Source organism: Odocoileus virginianus, chromosome 11, assembly GCF_023699985.2.
Source record: "Odocoileus virginianus isolate 20LAN1187 ecotype Illinois chromosome 11, Ovbor_1.2, whole genome shotgun sequence".
Classification (NCBI taxonomy): Eukaryota; Metazoa; Chordata; class Mammalia; order Artiodactyla; family Cervidae; genus Odocoileus; species Odocoileus virginianus.
This window is the reverse complement of record NC_069684.1, coordinates 54,730,702-54,739,602: the sequence shown is the minus strand read 5'-3', so window position 1 is coordinate 54,739,602 and position 8,901 is coordinate 54,730,702. Positions and strand designations below refer to the sequence as shown.

The following is an 8,901-nucleotide window of genomic DNA, read 5'->3' as shown; positions in this document are numbered from 1 at the left end:
GACTTCAAAAAATGTAAATAATCATGATATTTTTATTACAGTTCAAATAAGTGTTACTTTTTACCAGCTCTCCTGCTGCTGACCAACTAATCTAACCAGTTCCTCTTCCACACACAGCATCATCCCTCAATTTAGAATGAAGCCCATAATTCATGACAATTTTGGGGTGGTTATGGCCACTGCTGCTTATACTGGCTATTTTAGCTGAAGCCATCCCTAGCCTATACCCGCCTCAGGCACAGGCTGAAGGCTGGGTGGCCTGATGCTATCTTAGGTAACTGGAGCATTGCTTCTGGAAGTGAGGAGTTGCCTTTAAATTATTCCCCTGAGCCTCTCTCCAGTTCACAAGCCTTTCCCAACAATAGAGAAAGCAGGAGAAACTGCCAAGATGGTCTTGATGCAGCAGGCTTTAAGGGGAGGTGAAAAAATAAGGAAGAGCCATCTGTTGGAAGATGCCAAGCAGGCCCTGGGATGTTATACAGTCTAAGACTGATCACCTCTTTTCCAGGTGGGAATGTTGGCAGAGCCAAGGGGAGGGTGAAGTGGTTCTCAGTTAGGGTTCCTGGCACGCTTGGGGGCGTCTGGTAATGTGTGTGTTAATGTGAGTGTTAAATGTGTATAGTGTTCACAAGACTGTTTTTTACTTGATTATTTGCATCTTGGGGGCAAGGATCTTACCTCTATCATTTCAATAGTGTATACCCAGCTGGGCACTTTCCAGGCTCTTGATAAATATATGTTGAATGAAATATGCTCTGTTTGAAATTCTCCTTTTAACTCTGTTCATATGCTAAAAAAAATAACAAAATAAGTCTATTTCTTTATTACTTAACTCACAGTTCAGATAATTTTGTTGACTGGGGGAAAATGCACAACCTAAAAGTTAAGAATTAGATAGGTCTGAGGGACTGCTCCGAAGAGATAAGGGAGGAGTAAGGATATATAGGAGTTTTTGCAACAATAACTAGGTAACTGGAAAATCAAAAGATTACTGTTACTTACAGGCAGCCAGACATCTCAAGTTAACAAATCTAACATGCTTTTCTGTGTCTGGGAAGATGGAAGAGTCTATGTGTATGTGCTCAGTCATGTCTTGACTCTTCGTGACACCATGGACTGTATTCACTCAAGCTCCTCAGTTCATGGAATTCTTCAGACAAGAATACTGGAGTGGGGTGCCATTTCCTCCTCCAAGGGATCTTTCCAACCCAGGGATCGAGCCCACGTCTCCTGCACTGGCAGGTGGATTCTTCATCACTAGGGCCACCTGGGAAGCCCCTTGTGTCTGGGCTCACTGAAATCATTCCTTTGATATGCACCTTAACTGTCTTAGACAACATCCTGCTTTTCTCCACCCTGAATCCCCTCAGGGTGCATCTTTAGGGAAGGCTGCAGTGGCTGATGGTTTGTTGGCTGTAACATCCATGGTTTATTGATATGGCAGGTGACAATTTTATCCGTAATTTGCATAAGTGTTTTTCTCTAGGTTGAATAGATCTTGTCAAGTGCCTAGTAGTTTCAAAAAGATTAGTTAGTTGGAGGATAAACCTTGAAATATTTTTAAGACAATAGAGGAAAAGCACTCCCAAGTGTTATTGGCCACCATGTTAAGTGCCTTTGAGAACTACCCATCTCCTGCTACCGATGTTGTATCATCATTCTTCCTACAGCTGGATAAGTTTCAAAATTAGATGTTCTTGTGTTTTCATGATCAATATGGATTGGAAGCAACAATGCTCATTTCTGTAGGTCTGTAGCAATCCTGGTATTGTTAGGATATTTCACTGGACAGAGTCCAAAGCCCTCAATTATATTCCTGGAGTAAGTTCATTTACACTCTTTCATGACAGGCAGACAATAGACTCGACTCCATACCACATATCCCAGCATATGTGATGACACAAAGTGGAAAGAGTATGGCAAGTTGAGTATGGAGAGCTCAATATGGCAGGAGTATTAGCTCAGCTGGTAAAGAAACCACCTGCAAGGCAGGGGACCCCAGTTAAATTCCCAGGTCTGGAAGATCCCCTGGAAAAGGGATAAGCCACTCCGGTATTCTTGGCTTTCCCTGGTGGCTCAGACAGTGAAGAATCCACCTGCAATGTAGGAGACCTAGGTTCGATCCCTGGGTTGGGAAGACCCCCTGGAGGAGGGCATGGCAACCCACTCCCGTATTCTTGTCTGGAGACGTCCATGGACAGAGGAACCTGGCGGGTTACAGCCCACGGGGTCACAAAGAGTCAGATATGACTGAAGTGACTTAGCACAGCACATTGTGTGTATATATGGAACCTAGAAAGAGCTAACGCTCTAAGCTGGATGGCTGGACATTTGTTGTTTGCCTCTCTGGTATCCAGTCCTTTTGCTGTTACCAATGGCCCCTATTTTTATTTTGAGATCTACTCCTGCTCCCTTTCATTCTTGTGGCCTAGAGTAGGCCCCTGCTCTGGGGATTGAAGTCTCAGCTAATGGCTGAAACATATTTTTTTGGCATAAGACCTAGCCTAATCTAGTCAGTGTGTTTCTCTGGATTTTTCTAGAGAATTCTGAGTCAAAGATTCCCCACTCTTTTCTACCAGATTTGGACCTCGTAGGAACTTGTTCCCGGAACATGTAGCAGCCACTTGGGGGTTCACACAGGGAGAGCCTTCCTGGGAATGGAATCAAAGCAGAGTTAGTTGAGTCATAGCACAGAGGGAAAAAATGGGTCCTGGAGATATCACTTGAGCCCCTGTACCGTGGTGCACCTGAAATTCTGAAATTTCTAGTTGCATGAGACAATATGTTTCTTTTTTGGCTTAGGCCAATTTGAGTTTTAATATTCTATTACTGGGAACTGCAAAAATCCCAGTGTATACATTCGGTCAGCCAAATTCTTTTGTCAAGTCCAAAGGGCAAGCACAGGCTGAAGATTTTGAGGAAAAAGACAAGCAGATTGTAAGAGGACGCTGGAAGGGTCAGTGACCTGTGGCCATAAAGTCAGAGGATCTCCAATGATGGCCTTGAATGGGGACATGCAAATGATTGGGTTGGCTGTTAAAATCCTACTTTTCTCACAATTCTTATTTTTAGTTCAAATTCTGGGTAAATCCCAAATATTCTCATTTAAAACATAGCTTTAGAAATCTAAATATGGGATATAAACCTTCCCAAGGCCTACTGACCTTCTGAGAAATATTTGAACCATAAAATCCAAAAATAGACTAAGTCCACTTTTTAAAAGATTCAACCATCTGAAAATCAAAAAGGACCATAGTTTCCTCTAATTTAATTTATTTCAAGTCTTAGTTACCAAGAGCAACAGATAATTATTTTGAATACAGCTCTCTGACACTCTTCTCTTTCTCTGTACTCTTCTTGGCAATTGGGTAGAAAATCTGTAGTAACATCCCGCAGTGAGAATAGAAGATTATTTCAGACAGTCACAGACACAAGATAAAACTACCCTTCATCCCCTAACCAATGTTCAGCATCTATGGCTTCAGTTCCACTGATTCTTTTCCATTCATGCTGAGCATGATTTTGGACATACAGTGAGAGTGATAGCTTGTGGTGAACGGCAGTTTGAAGTGAGATCTTAGTTCCCTGACTGGTGATCAAACACCGATCATAGCAGCAGGAGCGGCAAGTCCTAACCACCGGACCACGAGGGCCAGTGGCTAGAGTCTGGGGCCCAGACCCTGTCTACCTTGAAAAAAAATATTCTGACAGGGAGATGAAAGGCAGAGAGGAAATCAAGGGGTTTATTAGAAAAGCAGAGTACATGTGGATAGACACGTGCTTGAGCTCAGAGAAAGAGTAATGGGTAAAGTCTTCCAGGTCTTTGTTTTCCTCTGGCCAGTCGTCTTGCTTTGATCCCATGGCTGATCTGCCTCAGAGTTCTCCCTTATGTGTGTGTGCATCCTTTAGCCAAGGTGAATTTCAGTGCAAGGGCCACTGGTGGAGTTCGCACAACTTATTATGGCCTGGTATCCCCTCCCTTTGATCCCCAAGGAGCCTTTCTGCGCCTGTGCAGTTGAAGTCTTCCCAGTCCCAAGGATAGGGAAGGTGTGAGCTCCTGATCCTTTTACCCAAACAGGGCTTAGCCCGTCTCTGCCCCCGCCATTACTATTGTCTTAAAGTGGCCACAGGAGACAAAGTCCAGCTACTCACCCTGTTGCTATTGTTGTTTCTATCTTGAAGTGTAAACAGGAGGCTGGACATCAATGTCTAACCTGGGGCCCATCTATCCTCTGCCTCTAGAAATATGAACAGAAATCTAGCTGCAAATATCTACCCTGGAACCTATCTACCTCCTGCCTCAAATCAGAGCACAGGGTTCGCTCACAGCTAGAGGTTCAAAGTAACTTACACACAAAATATGATGCTGATGCTCAAATGAATACTCCATGGAGGAAAATGAGTATACAGTGGGTTTCCAAGAACCATTGCTGGGAGGGAGATGATGATTTGGGGCTGACTGGGAAATTTCAATGTCATATTTTCAAACTGCTACAGAGTCTTGCCTTTCCCTTTCTCAAGAGTGGTGGTTTATTTTCACAAATCCTTTTCATTCATTTCAAGGAAACAGGTTGGTATTATTTTCTAGCCAGAGAATGCATCTATGACGCATCTTCAATGCAGCTCTTTGTACCTAAGGTGGAGGTGAATTAATATGAATAGTGTTGTATGAAGGTAATTTTCATTTCAACACACTGGAACTTTCTGTTCTCTGAACGCATAGTCCAAGTAATCGAGCACTTAATTATCCCTCTAAGGGTTTCATGTGTGTTACTTTTGTTGACTAAAATAAAGAAAAAGAAAAGAAGAAAACCTAGAATTTGCTAGTTACGTTTTATTTGGGGACCTTTCTGAGGACGATAGCCCGAGAAGGCAGCCTCTCAGGTAGTTCTGAGGAACTGTCCCAAAGAGGTAAAGGAGGAATCAGAATACATAGGAATTTTGTTGGGAAAAAAAAACCCCAAAAGCCATGTAGTTGAACAACAAAAGATTACTGTTAATCACAGAAAAACAGACATTTCAAGTTGATGATTTTTTGTGCTTTTTTCTCTGTGGGAAGATGCAGGAGTCTGGGCTTATTGAAATGATTCCTTTGATAGGCATCTTAACTATCAAGAGCCTGTATCTTCTTTTTTTCCATCCCAGCTTCCCCTCAGGACATGCTGTCAAGAGTGGCTGTGGTGACCAATGGCTTAATGGTGGGCAACATTCCTTGTTAACAGGAATATCAGGCAGCATTCTTTGTTGGTAAGCGATGGCAGGCCACAGTTTTTTGTCCACACTTGATCTCTTCAACTGGGTCATGAGATGGAAAGGAAAGGCCTTCCTCTGGGATAGAGAATTACTTTCCCAATGTCTTTAGCCCTCTTAGGGTCCCAGGAGTGGATGGTTACCATGACTGTGGTCTCTGCCCGCCTGCCTGAAAATGTGAACTCACACAGGCTGGATTGTCCTCTCTCCTCGCCCCTTCACTCGAGTTCCCCTGGTTTCTATGCATCACATGTTGGACTCCTCAGCTGCCCCTGCAGCTGAAGTAAGTATATCCAGCCTTCATCCCCCTTCATTTTAGTTTCTTGTTTTCAGTTGGTTTCTCCTCGTTGATCCATGCTGCTAAATCTTAAACATACCTGCTCACCAGAACTCACTAGATTATGACAGACCAGAATAAGAAGATGCAACTATCTGTTGTATAGTGTTACCTAACAAATCAGCCCAAACTTAGTAGTTTAAATTAACATTTATTCTGCTTCCACACATGCATTTAGTCACTCAGTCCTGTCTGACTCTTTGTGACCCCATGGACTGCAGCCTGCCAGGCTCCTCTGTCCAAGGGCTTTCCCAGGCAAGAATACTGGAGTGGGGTGCCATTTCCTTCTCTAAGGGATCTTCCCAACCCAGGGATCACACCCACGTCTCCTGCATTGCTGGTGGATTCTTTACCTGCTGAGCCATTGGGGAAACCTTTATTCTGCTTATAAATCTGCAATTTCAGTAGAGCATGGCAGGACCAGCTCATTTGTGCTCTGCCTGGCACCAGCCTGGAGTGGCTGGAAGTCTGGGGGTTCACATGTCTGCTGGTTGATGCCAGCAGACTCAAACAGTGGCAGCTCCTCGCTTTGTTTCTATGTGACCTCACCGTGTGTTTTCTTTATGTGGCGGCGTCCAGGTAAGCCAAACTTCTCACTTGTCAGTTCAGGGCTCCCATGATGTGTTTCGCAAGAGAGAGAGGCCCATGGATGTTGCATTGCTTTTTCTAACCTAATCTCAGAAGTCACGCAGAGTCACTTTCACTGCATCATATTCATTAAAAGTGAGTCAGTAGGTCCAACCCATTTTCAAAGGGGAAGGCAATTAAACTCTGCCACACTCGCATCTAAGAATTTCCAGACATGCTTTCAAACCAGGTGACTCTTCTCTGCTCCATGTGGTGTGAGCATGCCCAAGACCTTTCTTTCCACATGGTTCTCAGCTTCAAGGAGGTTACTGTGGGCTTGTTCACATGGTATCTATTTGGGGAGAGGATGATTTGAAGCTGAGGTCTCTGGAGACCTTGGCTCAAACTGGCAGAATATCATTTTCCCCACTTTCTATAGGTCAAGCTGGTCTTAAGTCCAGTCCAGATGTAGAGAGTGGGAAAATCCTCTATCTTCTGATGTGAAAATTTGAAAGCACTTGTGGCTATTTTGAATCTATCCCATGTGTCCATCCAACTTCTTTCCTTGAACCCTAAGAGTTAAGGAACTAAGTCCTAAGATGCAAAGAGGCTCACTTATCCTCTCTTGTCCATTCCTCATTTTTAAAGTGCATAGCAAGAGAGTTTGTTGAAAAGAGTTTCTGGGAATGTTTCCTTTCTGTCTTGCAGGGAATGCCTCTTCCTTTCTTCTCTGGAGAAAGCTTACCCATGAACCCTGCCAGACCTTTAAGCAGACTCACCAATCAACTAACTCTCCACCTGAGAGATGTTAAGGCAAGTAGGGGTTTGCAATCTTCAAGGGATGGCCAAGTAGAAGTCCTCAGTATTATCCTCTTTGTCCTCCCCAAACCAAACTCACATGCTGAATTGTGCGTGAAGCATTGAACCAGTGCCTCAATATTTTACAGGGTGTAGGATCAGAAGGTGTGAGTTTCCTTGGCTAACTGCCTCCACTATAAACGTATAGGGTTGGATGAGACAGGGTGAGCTGGTGACAGTGCTGAGGCTCACTGAACGGCCTTTCATTTCCTCTCCAACTATCCCTGTGTTCTTCCCACATGAGGAATTTTCTCTTTAAGGCCCCTTTCTTCTTGTGGGGATGCTTCCCCACAGATCCAGGGAGGCCCAGCCCCAACCCCTCTTGTCTTACACCCACTCAGCCACCTGGGGCTCCAGTCAGAGTCAGTGAAATCCTCTCTGTGGGCTTCTGCTGGCTCTGAAGGGAGGGGGTGGCGGTTGCTGAAATCAACATTCATCTCAGCTCAACATGGATGGAGAAGTAGGTGGGGGCTCCGGTCTGGCTCTGGGCTTCCCAGGTGGCGCTAGTGGTAAAGAACCTGCCTGCCAGTGCGTGAGACATAAGAGACTCAGGTTCAATCCCTGGGTCAGGAAGATTCCCTGGAGGAGGCCTTGGCAACCCACTCCAGTAATTTTGCCTGGAGAATCCCATGGACAGAGGAGCCTGGTGGGCTTCAGTCCATGGGGTCGCAAAGAGTGGGACATGACTGAGCCACTTAGCATGCACACCAGGCTGGCTCGCCTGTGAGCTGACACCACCCCAGTTTCTTTCCAGCAGCAATAACCATGGCTGTGTGGAGTGCTCAGTCATGTCTGACTCTTTGCAATCCCATGGGCTGTCCCGCCAGGCTCCTCTGTCCACGGGATTTTCCAGGCAGGAATACTGGAGCAGATTGCCATTTCCTACTCCAGGGGGATCTTCCTGACCCAGGGATCAAACCTGCATCTCTTGCATCTCCTGCATTGGCAGGCAGGTTCTTTACTACTGTGTCACTTGGGAATCCCCAGTGACCGTGGCTAATTCATCTTAAATTACCCAAAAGCAATCATACCCCAGTATGGAGAGAACTAGTGTGGCTCTTTCACTGACCTTGAACACAATTTTGACCGTACTTCTTTTGAAATAGTAGCTCTGGCATTATTACTGTAGAGGTTCATTTACCTCGTTTTCATTACAGGAATATTCACATTCACTGCTTCCCAGGTGGCTTTCCAGGTGGCACAGTGGTAAAGAATCTGTCTGCCAATGCAGAAGACAGAGGAGAAGTGGGTTAGATCCCTGGGTTGGGAAGATTCCCTGGAGAAGGAAATGGCAACCCACTCCAGTATTCTTGCCTGAGAAAACCCATGAACAGAGGCACCTGGTGGGCTATAGCCCATGGGGTCGCAAAGAGTTGGTCACATGCATATTTCCTGCAAAGGTCTTTGTTTGGTCTCTGAGATGAATGGCACAGTGCTTGACTGGGTATCTCTTGGGTTCTTGGATTTCTTCCTTTGAAACTGAGTTCCAGATGGAGTTGGGGGTGTGTGTGGCAAGAAGCCTGGGAGGTTTCAGTTTATTCCTGAAAGAATATCCCTGAAGGGGATCAGGGATCAGATTGGAATGTCCTTCCCTGCTGGGTATATTTTAATTAGATCTAAGAATCCCAGGAGAATAATATGGCATAGGACAGGGGTCATCAAAAGAATGTAGGTATAAAAAAAGATGCAAATGAACTTATATACAAAACAGAAACTCAGAAATAGAAGACAAACTCACAGATATAGAAAACAAACTTATGATTACCAAAGGATAAGTGTGGGGAGGGTGATTTTAAAATTCTAAAAGAAGACTACATAAGCATAGTTTTCAAATATAGACAAGTTTATAACGGGTAGTGGGGTATGTAGCTAGCACCACACCACTTGTT

At 44.7% G+C, this 8,901-nt stretch overlaps 1 long non-coding RNA gene across 1 annotated transcript; it reads left to right on the top strand.

Moving 5' to 3' along the window:
- The first annotated feature begins 329 nt into the window (after positions 1 to 329).
- Positions 330 to 6,961, top strand: LOC139037386 (uncharacterized). The gene is made up of 3 exons (XR_011490158.1): positions 330 to 508; positions 5,363 to 5,533; positions 6,863 to 6,961. It is a non-coding gene; the product is annotated as an uncharacterized lncRNA (long non-coding RNA).
- Positions 6,962 to 8,901: the final 1,940 nt, after the last annotated feature.